Raw genomic sequence first — 17,985 nt, forward strand, 5'->3', positions numbered from 1 at the left:
ATTAGTTCTTATTTTAGTCTGTTAATTCAAACATATCTACCGAGTGCTTCCAATGTATCAGGTGCTATAGAGCTTCACTGCCTTTAGGAGGCTTACTCCTGTCCTTTACATTCTTACCTCTTTTCTCTTTCTCTTCCCTTCTAATTTTTAACTTCTCTCCCTCTTCTACTCACTTATTCTCTAGCTTCTTTCCTTTTTCTCTGTATTTCTGCACCCTCCATCTTCCATGCACCTCTCTCCCAGACCACTGCCCCCTTCGTCTCCAGCTGCACACCAAACCCTATTTCTCTCCCAATGCTATATTCTTCCACTGCTGACTCTGAGTCCCTTGGAGGAAGGTCACAGGAACCCAGGAGGGGAAGAAGCTGAGGTAAATGTCTCTAGAGTGACAAATGTCTCAGCGATTACTTTCATCTCTTCCACTCATTTAGTGTTCTTCTGTGATCATGGCTATTCCATCCACTGCTAAACATGCTGGGAGGAGAGGGCTGAGAAAACAGAAGGGAGATAAGGATGAAGAAATTCTCCAGCTAATTATAGCAGGCAATTAAAATAATTACGCTAATGTTATTCAACGACTTTCCTATTACCTGCCAGAATATTATCAGGTATTGCTAAAATGCAGCACTAGATCTCTAAAAAAAAGTACAGTTCTTAACTTTAGCAATAAATTTTTGATAAATCCATTAACTCATCCCACTGATTTTCTATTTCCTTTAGTGGGCCCTGCCTTTAACTACAGTGGAGTTAGCTACTGGAAGGTACGTCTTTGGTGCCTAATACTTGAGTGAACCCAATTAGATCAACAATAACAGCTGACATATACAACTGTGAATGAATATACTCTGTCAAACTGAGCCTGCTTCTGGTATCCAATAGCCAATACCTCTGGTGTCTAGCCCCTTCATTCATTCACACACAGAATGAGGGGTAATGGCCGGACTTTGATTGACTCAGTGTATTGTCTTAGTTGATGATCCATTCTCCAGGTTCTCTCTCCCACATACCTGCTATTTGTCAATAAAGGAACATTAGTGGATTTTGCCTCCCTGCTTTTTACCTTCATAGGTGAACACATGAAGAGAGCCATATTGTAGCAAAACGTTTGAAACCAACTCTTGCAGGCAATGAGTCAACTCTGAGGAAGATAAGAAGAAGTGGGCTTGCCAGGACTGGTTGGTTTTGGAAGGAGTATGTGACTACTAACTTGGTTTTCTTTCTTTCATCCTATCTTCACGCCTACCATCCAGAACTTGACTGGATACTTTTAGCTAGTGCCTCTGGAGCCTCGACCAAAGATAAAGTCTCTCCAGGACAAGCTTTTTCAAATATGGCCCAAAGACCAAAAGCATCATAATCTCCTGGCGTTCTTGCTAAAATTCAGATTCCTGGGCCACCAGAATCCTGTCTAGGAATCTGTGCTTTAGGAAGTATTACCTGTTCCCTCCTCCCCACCCCCCCCCAAGGTCATTCTAAGGAACAACAAACTGTGGAGTCGTTCTGTCACTATTAGTTATGAGGTAGTGGATTTTACAAAACTAATAATTGGTCTCTAATTTATTTATATGCTGACATGCTTTGGAATAAAAGTTGCAGGGAGAGAGAGCAAGCCACTGGGGGTGAACTGTGGGTAGTCCACACTGTTTTATTGATGTTGCAACCAATAGGGACAGACAGTTACTGAAGAATTAATGAAGAGTTGTGGTGATTATAAATGAGTGTTGTCTAAATGTAGGAAATCCCAAGAGTGTGTGTTGAACATAAGAATTTTATGCATCATGTGACTCTTCAGAGGAAAGTCAAAGAGTCTAATTGATCTATATATCCTTTCTAAAACCCCACTGATTTTTTTTTTTTTTTTTTTTGGGAGGGGAATATTCTGGATGTCTCCAGGTCTTAACAGATTCCCATGGTCACCTTTTTCTCTACTATGAAAGCAACGTGTTGTGAATCCCCATTTCACATACAATGGGGGTGTCAAGAACCTTCCCCACAGACTTCTGGGGGTTTCTGTGAAGTTTATGATCCTGCACTCAGCCCATTCTCCATTTCCTGCTGAATACATCCTCACCACCTTAGCTGTTCATGCCTCCAGTTTTGTCCCTGTATAACCGCTGACTCTGAAGGTGCAAAGATAACAGGGTGAACTGCAGTACATCACAGAATGAGCAACTATTTAAAATCCAGTATTAAACGTCGGCACCCTGAAGTTCTTTGGCAAATCTAAGCACCAAAAAAAAAAAAAAAAAAACCAAACCCATTGCCATCAAGTCAACTCCAACCCATAGTGACCCTACAGGACAGAGTAGAGCTGCCCCATAGAGTTTCCCAGGCGTGCCTGGCAGATTTCAACTGCCAACCTTTTGGTTAGCAGCTGTAGCACTTAACCACTACGCCACCAGGGTTTCCAGCACAGGGAATGCGTAATTGCCAGCTGTCTTCCTAACCCTGGTTTTCCAACGTGTTGCTTGGCCTACCCTCTTTCTCTCCCTTAAAGCCACCTCTCATACTTCTTCCCTCCACTTTAACCCCCTCCTCCAAGCTTATTTTCTCCAACTATGGGGGTAGGTCTAAAAAATTGTGTTATGAACTATATACAGTGATCTAGCTCTCTATTCTTATCCCAGATTGAGCCCTGGACCTTCCTTTGAATAAAAAAGAAAAAAAAAAATCACGTTAACACATGTTTACTGAATACCTACCAGGACGTAAGTAGTGAGCTCTTGAGATGTTCTGGTATGGAAGCAGGGCATTCGCCCTTAGCAGAATAAACAACAGCCAAAACCTTGAAAGTCAGGATTCTCTTATACACTCGTGAGATCAAATTCTTAGGCAGAACCCTTTCCTCCGTTAACAGAAGTATATTTTTAAATTCCTGTTGTACTTCTTTTTGCAGAAAATGGTATGGTGTACATCAACACTAGACTGCTGTTGTTACCAAGAAAAAACCAAACCCATTGCTATCAAGTTGATTCCAACTCATAGCGACCCTATTGGACTGAGTAGAACTGCCTCACAGGGTTTCCAAGCAGTGGCTGGCGTATTTGAACTGCTGACCTCTTGGTTAGCAGCCTTACCTCGCTGTAGCTCGTAACCACTGCATGACCTGGGCTCCAATATTGTTAGGTGCTGTCAAGTCATTTTTTGACACGTAGTCACCCCCTGTGGCAGATTAGAATTTCCCCATTGAGCTTCCTAGGCTATAATATTTATAGAAGCAGATTACCAGGTCTTTCACTCTTGGAGTCACTGGGTGGGTTCGAACCGCCAACCTTTCAGTTAGCAGCCAAGCACTTAACTGTTTGCACCACAAGGGCTCCTTCAACACTAGAGTATCCAGTGCCATCGAGTCGATTCCGACTCATAGCGACCCTATAGGACAGAGTAGAACTGCCCCATAGAGTTTCCAAGGAGTGCCTGGCGGATTCAAACTGCCAACCTCTTGGTTAGCAGCCATAGCACTTAACCACTACGCCCCGAGGGTTTCCAGCACTAGACTAGGAGTCAGAAAACCTGAGTTTTACTCTTACCTCAGTGATTTATAACTCGGGAAAGTAACCTAATCCTTCTGTACCTAATTTTCTCTTCTGTAAATGAAGGGAGCTGGACCAAGTTCCCTTCTAGTCTGAAGACTCATGAAGTGGGTATTGAATCATGATTTTGTTTTTCCCCACAAAGCAACATTGTGCCCTATTTCAAAAATGCCTAAATCACTGATTGCATAGTCTTCATTTTTGCATCTGTCTCCAAAGTTATTTTTTGGCAACACACTATGCTTTCTGTAGAAAGAAGTAGCTACTAACATTTGACATTGTTGCAATAATTCCACAGTCCATCCACCCATTCATTCATCTACCCATTTATAAATAAATAAAAACGTGACTGTGGTACCAATTCTATTCCCAAGGATCTTTTAATCCAGTGGCAGGTACAGAAGTAGGTCAGTTCTCTTCCCCTCCCCACTGGGGGAGGTATTTGACCCAGACCCAAGATCTGTGAAGAGCCTCAAATGTTTGACTTCTGATATTTAAGTTAAACCACAGTCACCGAAATCACGGACAGCGTTAGAACCAAAGAGATTTACCATACACATTTAAACGTGTGCTCATTGCTATACCACACCTCTGGAGTGTATTATAAATTAATATTTTAAATAAACTTTAATCATCTTCTGATTAAACAAACAAAAAAACCCAAACCCGTTGCCGTAGAGTCAATTCTAACTCATAGCGGCCCTATAGGACAGAGTAGAACTGCCCCATAGAGTTTTCAAGGAGCACCTGGTGAATTTGAACTGCCGACCTTTTAGTTAGCAGCCATAGCATGTAACCACTAAGCCACCAGGGCTTCCATCTTGTGATAGCACTATTATATTAAATGTGTGTGTGTTAAAAGCATTAGTGTTCTACATGTAAATGCTTAATGTATACACGCCATTAAGTATTGCCTGAGAGTAACAAGAATGACTCACAAATAGTATCTTGAACAAGGAAGCAAAACTCTTTTTTTTTTCCCTATAACCAGAAGGTTAGAGTGAGACAGTTTAGGGCTGGGGCAACTGCTCAGGGATGTGTGGGAGTCACCACAATCTTTTCCCTTTCCTTCTGGGCTGGACTACATTTTCCAGAATGCATTGCAGTTAGTGTGGCCATGCAACTGAATTCTTGCCAAAGAAAGTAGGTGGAAGTGATATATTCTACTCCTCTTTCTGGTCCATAAAAGTTCGCTGTGGGAACTCTCCATTCCCTCTCCTCTGTCTGTTGGCTGGATGTCCACACCCAGGGTGATCTGTTGAAGATGGCAGACCCTCTGAACATCAAGAGACCAGGCTCTTTCTTTCTCCATTGTCTAACCTTGTGGCTCTCACCCTTGTGGTGGTAAGATGGCTGCTATATCACCAGGTAGCAATATTCATTCTAGGCAGGAAATAGGAGAACTGGGAGGAGTAAAGAAGAGTCCTTCCCAAGGGCTTTTATTTGTTTTTTTATTGGCTAGGATGATGGCATGTGACCACCTCTAGTTGCAAAGGAGACTGGGAATTTGAATATTTTGTTTGCCGACCTGTACTGTAGAGCGATACAGTGACAGAAGTTAGCAAGGAGGTACTACATCCTCTTTTGGCATTTCAACTTAAGAGCCTCAAAAGCAACTTTTTTGGTCCCTGAGAGGCTCAGTTTGAGTTTAAGGAGTGTCTTCAGCCCTCTGCCCTCAGGTGAAGGTCAGTATCTGGTCACTTGCTCTGCCAGTCTGTCCTGGGGTGTTGTACCTTGGTTGGTCCTATTCCCTCCTGTCATGGATTGAGTTGTGTCCCCCCCAAATATCTGTCAACTTGGCTAGGTCATGATTCTTTTGTATGATTATCTACCATTTCATCTTCTGAAGTGATTTCCCTATGTGTTGTAAATCCTATCATTACGATGTAATAAGATGGATTAGCGGCAGTTATACTGATGAGGTCTAAAAGACTAGATAGTGTCTGTCATGGATTGAATTGTGTCCCCCCCCCCCCGCAAATTTGTATCAACTTGGTTAGGCCATGATTCTCAGTAGTGTGTGGTTGTCCTCCATTTTGTGATTGTAATTTTATGTTGAGAGAATTAGGGTGGGATTGTAACACCACCCTTACTCAGGTCACCTCCCTGATCCAAGGTAAAGGGAGTTTCCCTGGGGTGTGGCCTGCGCCAGCTTTTCTCTCTCAAGAGTTAAAAGGAAAGAGAAGCAAGCAGAGAGTTGGGGACCTCGTACCACCAAGAAAGCAGCACCAGGAGCAGAGCACGTCCTTTGGACCCAGGGTCCCTGTGCCTGAGAAGCTCCTTGACCATGGGAAGAGTGAGGACAAGGACCTTCCTCCAGAGCCGACACAGAAAGTCTTCTTCTGGAGCGGACACCCAGAATTTGGACTTTATCCTACTTTACTGTGAGGAAATAAATTTCTCTTTGTTAAAGCCATCCACTTGTGGTATTTCTGTTATGGCAGCACTAGATAATTAAGAGTGTCTTAAGCCAATCTCTTTTGAGATGTAAAAGAGAAAAGTGAGCAGAGAGACATGGGGACCTCACATCACCAGGAAAGCAGCGCCGGGAGCAGAGCGCATCCTTTGGACCTGAGGTTCCTGCACTGAGATGCTCCTAGACCAAGGGAAGACTGATGACAAGGACCTTCCTCCAAAGCCGAGAGAGAGAAAGCCTTCTCCTGGAGCTGGTGCCCTGAATTTGGACCTCTAGCCTACTGGACTGTGAGAGAATAAACTTCCCTTTGTTAAAGCCATGCATTTGTAGTATTTCTGTTACAGCAGCACTAGATGACTAAGACACCTCCCATGTTGTAGCTTTATCCTTCTTGTCCTTTCATCTCCACTGTTGGGCCCAGCTCATAGAATTTTACCTCTGTAACTGCCCTCCAGTAAGTCTGATAGTGGCTGCTCTAAACTCAGTCGAAGTACTGGAATCCTGCTATCCATGAGAGGCCCTGGCTATGCCCATCCAACCACCTGCACTTCTAAGTGTCATACAACACAGTGATCCAGGGTCATTGTGCTTTCTAGATGCCCACCCCCTCTTATTCCTCAGATGCCTGCCCTCTCCTGGGACTGGAGAATGCTTTGTGCCTTGTCCATTCATCTGACGTGCCATTGATGGCTGGGCTCTCTTCCCCGTTCCTGTGTTTGTGTGAGTGTGTGCGTGTGTGTGTGTGGTTAGGGGAGCCTGGTTGAAGCTTCTGAGCTGGGCTGTGAAAGAAGGTCAGGATTTGGGCAAGTGGAGGAAAAAGTCCTTCCTAGTGACCAGGTTGGAAAGTAGATGTGACAGACACTGTCATCACTGCACCCATATCCTCCTGGTCCCTTCACCTTTTCTGTACTCCCCTCCCTCCTCCTTTGGTATATTTTGCTTCCAACAGCTCTGTACCTTTGACTCTTTAAGGACTACTAGTAACCAGTTGCCACTGGTTGATTCTGACTCATGGCGACCCCATGTATGTCAGAGTAAAACTCGTTTGCAATTGTTTTTTTGGAAGGAGGTCACAAGGCCTTTCTCCTGAGGCACGTCTGAGTGGATGCAAACTTCTAACTTTTTGGTTAGCAGCGGAGCACATTAACCATTTGCATGACCCCAGGACTCTCTTTGAAGACTGCCCTCTGGCTACTGGAGCAAACTTGACCCTGTTACACAGAGATCCAGAAGTGCCTGGGAGTTTATATCTCACCTTCCCTGCACTCACCCCACCCCAGTCCTTAGCTAATGACTGGCAGGTGCAGGGGTAAGAAGGCCCAGCTGCCTTGCCCTGGGTCAGGACAGCTCGGAGGTTTAACTTCAATTCAGAGTTCCCCTGCAGGATCAGGCGATGCTCTCTCACACAGGTCTGTGTCTGAAATCACACCCTTTCTCGGCTTTCATTTTTCCCTGTCTAGATTCCTCAGTCACCTGTACATGAATCCTCACCTCAGGGTCTTCTGGGAAACTCCCCCTGACATGGTAGGAATGTGTATAGAACAGAAGATGGCTCGCTCCCACTGCAGCGAGGAAAGCTAAGTCAGGGCAAGGTCACACACAGATGGCTTTGAAGCCAGGCCAAGGGTCAGTGCTTTCTTCTGTGGGGACTGAGAAGTCTTAGCAGTTTTTGAATTGTGTGTTGGCCTGTGTATGAGGGAGATTAACGAATAAATCAGTGTGTGTGTGTATGTGCATGCGTGCACATGGAGGCAATAAGCTGGCTAAAAGGCTAAAGTTCTTGGCTGCTAACCAAAAGACTGGAGGTTTAAGTTTACCCAGGCGTGCCTTGAAAGAGGAGCCTGGTGATCTACTTCTGAAAAATTGGTCATTAAATAACCCCACAGAGCACAGTTCTACCCTGACACACCTGGGGTCTTTGTGAGTCAGAATTGACTGACAGCACCTGGTTTGGTTTGATTTATACTAGCCTGATGTGGGAACTAACACTGAGGGCAAGCGACAAGGAGGCATCAAACTGATGCTAAGACCTAAGTCCTGGGGAGTGGGGAGAAGGGGTGTCACTTACAGGGATCGGAAACACAGATGGAAGGGCTGGTTTAGAAGCAAGATGATGAAGCTGGTCTCAGGTTATGGTCTGCCACACTGGAATCACACATGTTAACCTCACGTTATACCTCTTTCCATTCTTCTTGACTTTTTTCAGGAGCAGACTGTCCTTTCCGTGTTTCATAATTCCTAGGTCGTTATGGATTAATTGGTGTTTGATCATTTTTAGCTTCTTTAACATCAAGGGAGAATTTACAGGGGAAAAAATAAAAAGAGATCTCATTGTAATGACATAAGGTTTCACAAACTACACGTTAAGTCTTCTTTTACAGGTTCTTGAATGGCAAGCCCTTGCATTTAGATAAGACTTAAGGCCAGAAAAGCAATGAGCTATAAGGACGGAACTGTTAACTGGCTGGGCTGAATTTATTGTACATTTTAAAAACGAACTACATCCCTCTGCATGGTCCTAAGACAGGCTAATCATTCAGGGGGTGAACTCTCAGGCCGAGACACTCTGAACAGTGAAGACACAATAGACCCGCCGTATCAGTTAGATCATTTTTCTTGCAGACACAATCCTTGGCTTTATTTTTCAGTGTTATCAGAATTGTATTTTCCTGAGGATAATGAGCCTTTGTACCAAGAACTGGGAACCAGTCAAAGGTGCTCACTTTTAATTTAAACAAAAGTTAAATGTACCATCCCAAAGTGGAGACATTGCCATTGTTATGAGCTCATCTGGGTTTACTGCTTTCTGAATTCACATGTTCCTCAGGCTAGACAGTGGTGGTGTTCCCTATCAGCAGCTCTCTGTAGGTTTCCCAAGCAAAAAATCTTGGACTTATCAAACAAGACCGAACCATGAATGCAATGATACTTTAATTAGTTTAATCATTCGTGAGTTGGTTTAGACCAGCCAACATTTTTGAGTACCTACTATGTGCTAGCATAGTGCTAAACACTAAACGTCAGGCATACACAGATGAGTCAAGAAGGCAAGGCTCCTGCTGTGGAGAGATTTGCAGGCTGGTCTTGGTAACAGACCTGGAAATGGATCATTTTGATGCGGTAGGGTGTGGTACATGGAGCTCTCACCAGGTGCAGAGGGCAGGGAAGCTCACCTGAAGGCTACAGGAAATCCATTCAAGTTCACTTTAGCCCACCTGCATGTTTGGGTTGGAGTGAGCACTCCCTACATCTAGCACTTCTGAAAAAGAAGATTCCTGAAAAAGTTAAACACAGGCTTACAATATGACCCAGCAACTCCCCTCCCAGATATATACCCCAAAGAATTGAAAATGTATTTAAACAAAAACTTGTACACGCATGTTCATAGTGGTGTTATTCAGAATAGCCAAATGGTGGAAAAAACCCAAATGTCCATCAGCAGATGAATGGATGAACAGAATGTGGCATACCCATATGGTGGACTATTACTCAGCCATAAAAAAGGAAATGAAGCATTGAGACATGCTATGGCATGGATGAGCCTTAAAAACATTATGCTAAGTGAATTAAGCAAGACAAAGATTACATATTGTCTGATTTCATTTATGTGAAATATCCAGAACCAGTAAACCCAGAGAGACAGGAAGCAGATTTGTGGTTGCCTGAGGCTTGGGGGAGCAGGGAATGGGGAATAACCACTTAATGGGTAGAGGGTTTCCTTTTGGCATTATGAAAATGTTTTAGAACTAGATGGAGGTGATGATAGCATGACTCTATGGATGTACTAAATGCTACTGAATTGTACACTTTAAATCATTAATTTAAAAGCCCCTGGGTAGCATAAATGGTTTGCATTTGGCTCATAACCAAAAGGTTGGTGGTTTGAACCTACCCAGTGGCACCATTGAAGAACCAAGCCTGGTGATCCGTTTCTGTAAAGATGACAGCCCTGGAAACACTGGGGCTGTGGAGGTAGAAAGGAGCAGTTCTACTCTGTAAACACGTGGGGTCTGCTAAGTCACAAATCAAAACCAGAACCAAAATCAACAACAACAAAATGCCTAATTTATGTTATGTGAATTTTACCTCAATTAGGGAGAGAAAGAAGGCTGTTTACTCAAGTGTTCAGGCCAAAGGTGAAGGGACATCAACTATTCATTTGTAGTTCTCTCACCTGTAAGTAGTCATTAATAGGAGAGATAAGGACCTCCTTCAAGTATATCCTTGGCTCAAGGTATGTTTTAGGCCAAGGTATACTCATTCTTAGAAACCTCAAACAAGGGTAGAGTGGCTTTTCCAGGGGGAAAAATGGATGATAGGCTGACCCCTTAATCTTTATTTCTTACTTCCCCTCCATGTTTGAAAAACCTCCTGTTCAGTGGGATTTCGGAGGAAGCTTTCCAGAGGAGATCATTTCTGAACTGAGTGCTGAAGGATGAACTGAAACTATTTAGAGGAAGAATTTGGGAAGGAGCAGGGGGAGGAGGAATTGCAGCCAGAGAAACAGCATAAATAAAATGATGTAGCATGATGAGGCGTGGTGTGTTTGACGGAACTGTTGGGTTGTTGTTGGGTAGCTTAGCATCGCTTTTCAACTCATGGTGATCCAAGCCCCATAGGGTTTCCAAGGTTGTGATCTTTGTGGAAGCAGACTACCACGTCTTTCTCCCCTGGAGAAATTGATGGATTCGAACTACCGACCTTTTGATTAGCAGCCGAGTGCTTTTACCAGTACACCACCAGGGCTCTCTTGCTAGGCAGTAGAAACTAAAAAATAAATAGACCTCCTTTCCTTCAAGTATGATGCAGTCTTTGCAAAGTGCTCAGCTCCACGTCAGGTATATCATCTTGATCCACAGACTTCAGGACAGCATAGCCCAGACCCCACTCTGCCATTGCCTCTGCAGTATTGAAGGGCTCATTGGCATCCAGAGGAGGCAGCTCTCTTGCTGTCTTAACAGAACAAAATCTGCAACCTATTGTACGTGTGTTCCCCATCAATGTGATTGTAGACAAGGATCATCTTAGGTGAAGAGAAGGGCAACACACAATCCAGGGGAAGTCAGCACAACTGGAAAAAAAAATAAAACTCAGTCTTGGGGGAAGTGCATGAGGGAAGACTACTCATCAATTTAAATCATGACGTATAATAGTAACTATGCGCAAAGGCAAGAAAGTAAAAGACCATGTGGTCCTTTCAGAGAATGGCTAGTGGACCCATTCGACTGAAGCTGGGTGCTCCTGGGGGGTATATGGTGGGAGAAGAGGCTGAGAGGAGTCAGGTGCCGGATCACCAAAGTGATGAACACAAGTTTCATTTATTCGGCAGGAGGTAGGGAACCACTGAAAGATATAAGCAGAACAGTGGCATACCTAGACTTTAATTTTAGAAAAATCTTCTTTGCAAGTGTGGGAAGCAGATTGGAGTCAGGGGACCGGCCAGGGTGCATTCTCGGCTAGCCAGGTGCAGGAGGTTGGGGGCTCAGTGGAGGTACTTGTCGTACTGAGGATGACAGTGGGAAAAAGAGAAGGGAACTATTTTAGCCATTTAGGTAAAAAAGGCACAATTTTGACTTGACACCCACTGCAATGGCTATTGTCAGAAAAATGGAAAATAAGGGGTATTGACGAGGATGTAGAGAATTGGAACCCTCATGCATTGCTGGTGCAAAACGGTGCAGGTGCTGTGGAAAAACAGTTTGGCAATTCCTCAGAAAGTTAAACACAGAGCTACGATACGATCCAGCAATTCTACTCTTAGTTATGTACCCAAAAAACTTGAACGTAGGGTCTCAGAAAGACGTGTGTCCACCAATGTTCATTGCAACACCATCCTCAGTAGCCAAAAGGCGGAAACGACCCAAGCGTCCATCAACGGATGCATGGATAAACAAAAGGTGGGAGATCCGTACAACGGAATATTATTCAGCTGTGAAGAGAAATGAAGCTCCGATATATGCTAGGACATGAATGAACCTTGAAAACATGGTGCTGAGTGGAAAACTTCAGACACGAAAGGGCAAATTTGTATGACCCCACTTACATGAAACATCTAGAATAAGCAAATGCATGAAGACAAAATTTTATTAGTGGCTACCAGGGGTTGGGGGAGGAGGGAGTGGAGAGTTACTGCTGAAGGTATACTGAGTTTCCGTTTGGGGTCATGAAAAACTTTTGGAAATAGATAGCGGTGATAACTACACTGGGGTCCCTGGGTGGCACCAATGGTTAAGTGCCTGGGCACTAACTGAAAGGGGTGCTGCAGAAGAAAGGCCTGGTAATTCCCTTCTGAAAGGTCACAGTCATAGAAACCCTACTCTGCAGTGCAAGGGGCGGCCATGAGTTGGAATGGACTCGCTGGGTTTTTTTTCTTTGATGATTGTACTACACGATGAATGTAATTAACATCCCTGAAATTTACACTTAAAAATGATGAAAATGACCATTTTTTTGTTATATATATTTTACCACAATAAATTTTTTTGAAGGCAAAATCTGATGTCTGGATCCTGGCAATGAGAGAAAGAGGGGAGACATACGTTGCTCCTAGGTTACTGGGCTTGGCAATCTACGTAGAAAAGGAAAAGAAAAATTAAAAAAACAAAAACAAAACGAAATATCTCTTCTGTCCTTGAAACCATCTTATTTTTGCTTAGAGAGGGTACGTCAGTTTCACACTGGCAAATAAGGTCAAGCAACAAAAATGTGTAGTATAATGAAAAATGCCCCAGAAAGAAATTATACTGGGAAGCTGTTGGTTCAATACAAACCCATCTTGTTTTTAAGCCAACTTGGGAAAAGTAAACACTGTTCAATTTCATAACAACAACAACAATAAAATACTGATTAACAAACCCAGTCACGTAGTATTCCACACCTCACAGCCTACTGACTTAGCTTAGACAGGATCCAGGAAAGAGGAGATATAAGAAGTTAGTGAAGGCACGGAGGTGTAATTTAGGGCAAATCGGTCAAAAGCAGAGTTTGAAGAGTTGTAAGCATGTGTGTGTGTAAGCAGGAGGGGGCGGGGGCTTGCAGTATAAGAATGGGAGACTGTAGGGTTCTGTTTAGGATTTTGTGCTAAAAGGAAAAAGAAGCCCAATACCTGTACTAGGGAAAATGAAGCGTATTCAATTCACTTCCACAAACATGTACGTGAAATTGATTCAGTTTAGTTTTCAGAATATGCTTGTGTTAGACCCAGTGCTAGACATTCGAAATACAAATACCGAGAAGAGCTGGTCTCTGACCTCTAGGAACTTACAGTCATGAATATAAATAACCAGTTATAGCAGAGAAGGCAAAATTAAGTGCTAAAAATTCCTACAAATTCCACACTGTGTGGCAACAAGGGAAAGAAGAATTCATTCTGTTGGAAAAGGTGGGAAATGCAACATTGCAGCAACTTGCTGAAAAACTCCACGGCGCAATCTTTCATAATCTCTCTTTTAAATTCCTATAAACTAATGCCAGAACAAGGGGCCCTGGTGGCATAAACAATTAAGTACTAGACTGTTAACCGAGAGGCTGGCAGTTCAAACCCACCCAGTGGCTCCACGGGAGAGAGATTACAGCCAAGGAAACACTATGGAGCAGTTTTCCTCTGTCACATGGGGTTGCTATGAGCTATGTTTCGAGTGAGAAAGTCTATCCACTTTCACTGTTATTGTTACCTGCCATCAAGTCAGCCCCTAACTCGTGGCGACACCATGTACAACAGAATTGGATTGTTGTGATCCATAGGATTTTCACTGACTGATTTTTGGAAGTAGATCTCCAGGCCTTTCTTCCTAGCCCATCTCAGCCTGGAAGCTCTGCTGAAACCTATTCAGCATCCTAGCTGACAGGGGGGTGGTGGTTGGGCATGAGGCTCCCTGGCTGGGAATCGAACCCGTTTCTTCTGCATCAAAGTGAGGATTCTACCACTGAACTACCGGTGCCTCATGTATTTTCATTGTTAAGTGGCTAAATAACATTTTGATACGTTCAAGGGTTTTCAGCCCAATTTTCTTCCTTTCTCTCCCTCATTCAAGCAGATAGTAAACTCTGAGGTTCCCTGTCCCAGAAAAGGTTTGTCACTGGCTGGTTTGTTTCCCAAACCGACCCCCTGAGGAGATAATGCAGCATGTGTGACAGGAAGCTCCGTATGAGAGGACTGTGCTTAGAGATCTGAAGTCATGGAGGAGAAGGGAGGAGAAGTGTGATGGGCCTTCTCCTGTCCATTTGACCTATACCCATCATAGAAGGAGATTAGATGAGAGGAGAGGGTAGTCTGGGGGTCTTGGAGTAGGGGGTCTTGGTTGTGGCATCCCAGAAACACCTGGAGAGGTTGAAGGACCCAAGGGAAGGCTACACAGCTCATTCGGCAGATAGGATCTCACGCATGGCATGGCAAGAGCAGAGCCCTGCAGGGCCTGATGGCACCACGCAGGGAGAAGCAGTATCTCGGCAATAAAGCCTGTGAGCAAATTGATGCTCGCGTGGGCGGCGGTCACAGATCCGTGGCATTGAGCAAACATCCAGAACCTTGAGGTAGCCCCAGGGAGCTGTGTGGAAACTCTGCAAGTGACTGAGGTTCAATTTTCCATCAGTCTGGCATTGTCAGCATTTGAATCAGAAATCAAATTAACTTATACAAATAAAGAAATGCGGTGTTTCTTGCATCTGAGTTTGTATGTAGTTGATAATTACATAAAATTAAGAAGATAAACCCAAACTCAATGCTGTCAAGTCAATTTCGACTAGTAGCCACCATGTAGGACAGAGGAGAGCTGCCCCCTAGGGTTTCCAAGGCTGTAATCTTTATGGAAGCAGGCTGCCACATCTTTCTCCCACAGAGCTACTGGTGGGCTTGAACTGCTGACCTTTCAGTTAGCAGCCGCTGAACGCTTAACTAACTACTGCAGGACCAGGCCATCAGATGAACATCTACAAATCGTCTCACATTACGTGCTGGTTCATTTTCAGGGGGGACTGTCTGGAAACACTAATGATTTGGGGGTGAAGGAAGAAAAATAGGGGAGAGGGATCAATTAGCTCTCTAGCCGCCCACTAGATGGTGTCATGAAGTATGTCTGTTTACATTTGTGGGCGGTTTCTTTGGCTTTCTTGGCCCTTTTTCTTGTTACAGATTTTGAGGCTGTTCTTTGTGTCAGGATTGTATGCTTGTGAATTGAGTAACACTCCCTCAGGGAATGTGTACTGAGTGGGAGTTAAAAGCAAAGTAGAAATGATGAAAAAGTTGAGAAATATTCAATTTTTACAAATTCTATATAAATTCTTGGTGCTGTTGAAATTACCTGGGCTTAGAGAAAAGAGAGCACTAGAACATACTTCTTTTCGGGCAGAAATGCTGCAAACAGGCAGGATTTGGGCACACACATCACCAACATCTACAAGTTACAAAAGGAGATTTGAATAGAAATATTTATTGGATTTCCAACAGAAAAACTAATGGGTCCTGATTTGCGGCTTAAATAAGCTATGCGCGACTTCGCAGCGCCATCTTGTTTCTGCTGTATTGCCAGGAGCCTTAGTCAGGAGAATCTCTATGGTGTCAGTAGTGGAAAGAAGATGGAGGCTGAGGTACGATTCTGGCAATTGTTGATAAGGGCAGAGAGAATCCTGGGGCAGGGCAGCGTGGAGGCCAATCTACTTGGCCCAAGGATTTTTTTGGTGGATGATGATCTGATCCTGGAGCGCTGTACAATTGCACACAACAGCAGTCTGAGGGCAGAGCTTCTGGGGAGCAGGCCAACAGGCTACTGGTTGAAAAGTGGTTTTAGGAGAAAACATGAACAGCCAGAGCAGTAAGTCAGAGTAAGGAATCAAGGAGGAAGGCTAATTCTGTGGCTTGGTACAGCACAGGAAGGTATACCTGGGATCAGAAGGCTTGCCCCAGGCACAACAGATTCTAGATCTGCTTGGTAGCTAAGGAAAGTTGGGGGATGTGGGAGCCAGAATGTGCCCCCAAAGATATTGACACCGAATTCCTGAAACCTGTGAATATGTTGCATTACACGGCAAAAGAGACTTTGCAGGTGTTGCTGTGGATTGAATTGTGTCCCCCTAAAATGTGTGTCAACTTGGCTAGGCCATGTTTCCCAGTACTGTGTGATTGTCCGCCATTTTGTCATCTGCTGTGATTATCCTATGTGTTGTGAATCCTACCTCTGTGATGCTAATGAGGTGGAATTAGGGACAATTTTGTTAATAAGGCAGGGCTCAGTTTACAAGATTAGGTTGTATTTTGAGTCAATCTCTTTTGAGAAATGAGAAGCGAGCAGAGGGATAGGGGACCTCCTACCACCAAGAAAGTGGAGCTGCGAGCGGAGTGTGTCTTTTGGACCCAGGGTCCCTGCACTGAGATGCTCCTAGACCAGGGGAAGATTGGTAACAAGGACCTTCCCCCAGAGCTGGCAGAGAAAGCCTTCCCCCCGGGGGCTGGTGCCCTAAATTCAGCCTTCTAGTCTCCTAAACTGTGAGAGAATAAATTTCTGTTTGTTAAAGCCATCCACTTGTGGTATTTCTGCAATAGTAGCGCTAGATAACTAAGACAGGTGTAATCAAGCTAACCTCTCCGTTGACACTAAGGACAATCATCCTGTATTATTTGGATGGGACCAATGTAGTCACGAGCCCTTAAGGTAGAGAACTTTCTCCTGCTGGCGTTGGGAAATGTGTGGCAGAAGAGGAGATCAGAGCAATTCAAAGTGTGAGAAGAACTCCAGGTTCCATTGCTGGTTAGAAGATGGAGAGGGCAATGTGATCAGGAACCCGGGGGCCTTAGAAAGGTGAAAGAGGCTCCCGGTTGACAGAAAGGAAACGGGACCTCAGCCCTATAGAGGCAAAGAACTGAATTCTGCCAACAACTGGAATAAGCTTAGAAGCAAATTCTCCCCTGGGGGTTCCAGATAAGAGCCCAGGCCTGCCGACACCTTGATTTCAGCCTTGTGAGATCCGGAGCACACAAGGCAGTTGAGCCCACCCAGACTTCTAACCTACAGAATTGTGGGCTAATACCTGTGTGTTATTTTAAGCTGCTAAATTTATAGTGAGGGCATTGGCGGTTCAGTGTAGAATTCTCATCCTCCATGCTGGAGACCCAGGTTCAGTTCCCAGCCGATGCATCTCCTGCGAAGCCACCGCCTATCAGTTGGGGCTTGGGTGTTGCTATGATGCTGAACAGGTTTTAGGAGAGCTTCCGGATTGAGAGAGACTAGGAAGAAAGTTTTGTCAATCTGTTTCTCAAACTCAGTCAATGAAAACCATATGGATCACAATGGTCCTATTTGCAACTCGTCATGGGATGGCCGCATTATGCTCTGTTGTGTATGGGGTTGCCATGAGTTGGGGGCTAACTTGACAGCAGCTAACAACAACAACAACAGGAACTTCACAAGTTCCAGAGATTAGGATCTGATATCTTTCAGGAGCATTGTTCAACCCACCACACTGGCAAAGCAATCATTTTTACTTTTGACTACTGCTTATTCACAAGCTTAATCCTCCTTATATCTAATTCTTACATAATCAGTAGTTAACAGCTTTCCAGGAAATCAGTTAGTGAAGAAGAATCCTCAGGTTGAGAAGGATTCACTCAGCCACAGTCTACTTTTCTTGATATAGCATTTTAGAAAATAAGAGATATCTCTTCTATATTCCATGTGAAAACTGTGCCCGCGATCCATTAGAAAAACCAATTTTCCCAAGGACACAGGTATTTATGTTTATATTGTTTTTATCTGAAAGAAAGTTGTGATTAAAAAAAAGAGAGAGCTACAACCTAAAACCAACTTCGATTTATTTCTTGAGATGTCATTTTGAAATATTTAAGGTTCATAGATTTTGTGGGTTTTTTGGCAACTTGATGGAAAACCAATTAAGGAATGTTAAGGATTGCTGGTAGATACAATGTAACAAATGACTTCAGATCAGGTCTGGTTCTAAATATAGACCTTTCCTACTTTCTGAGTAATTGTTTACAAAGCAGCTCTGATTGCCCCTTTTCTTTCTCAGTGGTCGAATAAAGGCAAC

This window comes from Elephas maximus, chromosome 23 (assembly GCF_024166365.1).
Source record: "Elephas maximus indicus isolate mEleMax1 chromosome 23, mEleMax1 primary haplotype, whole genome shotgun sequence".
Lineage (NCBI taxonomy): Eukaryota > Metazoa > Chordata > Mammalia > Proboscidea > Elephantidae > Elephas > Elephas maximus.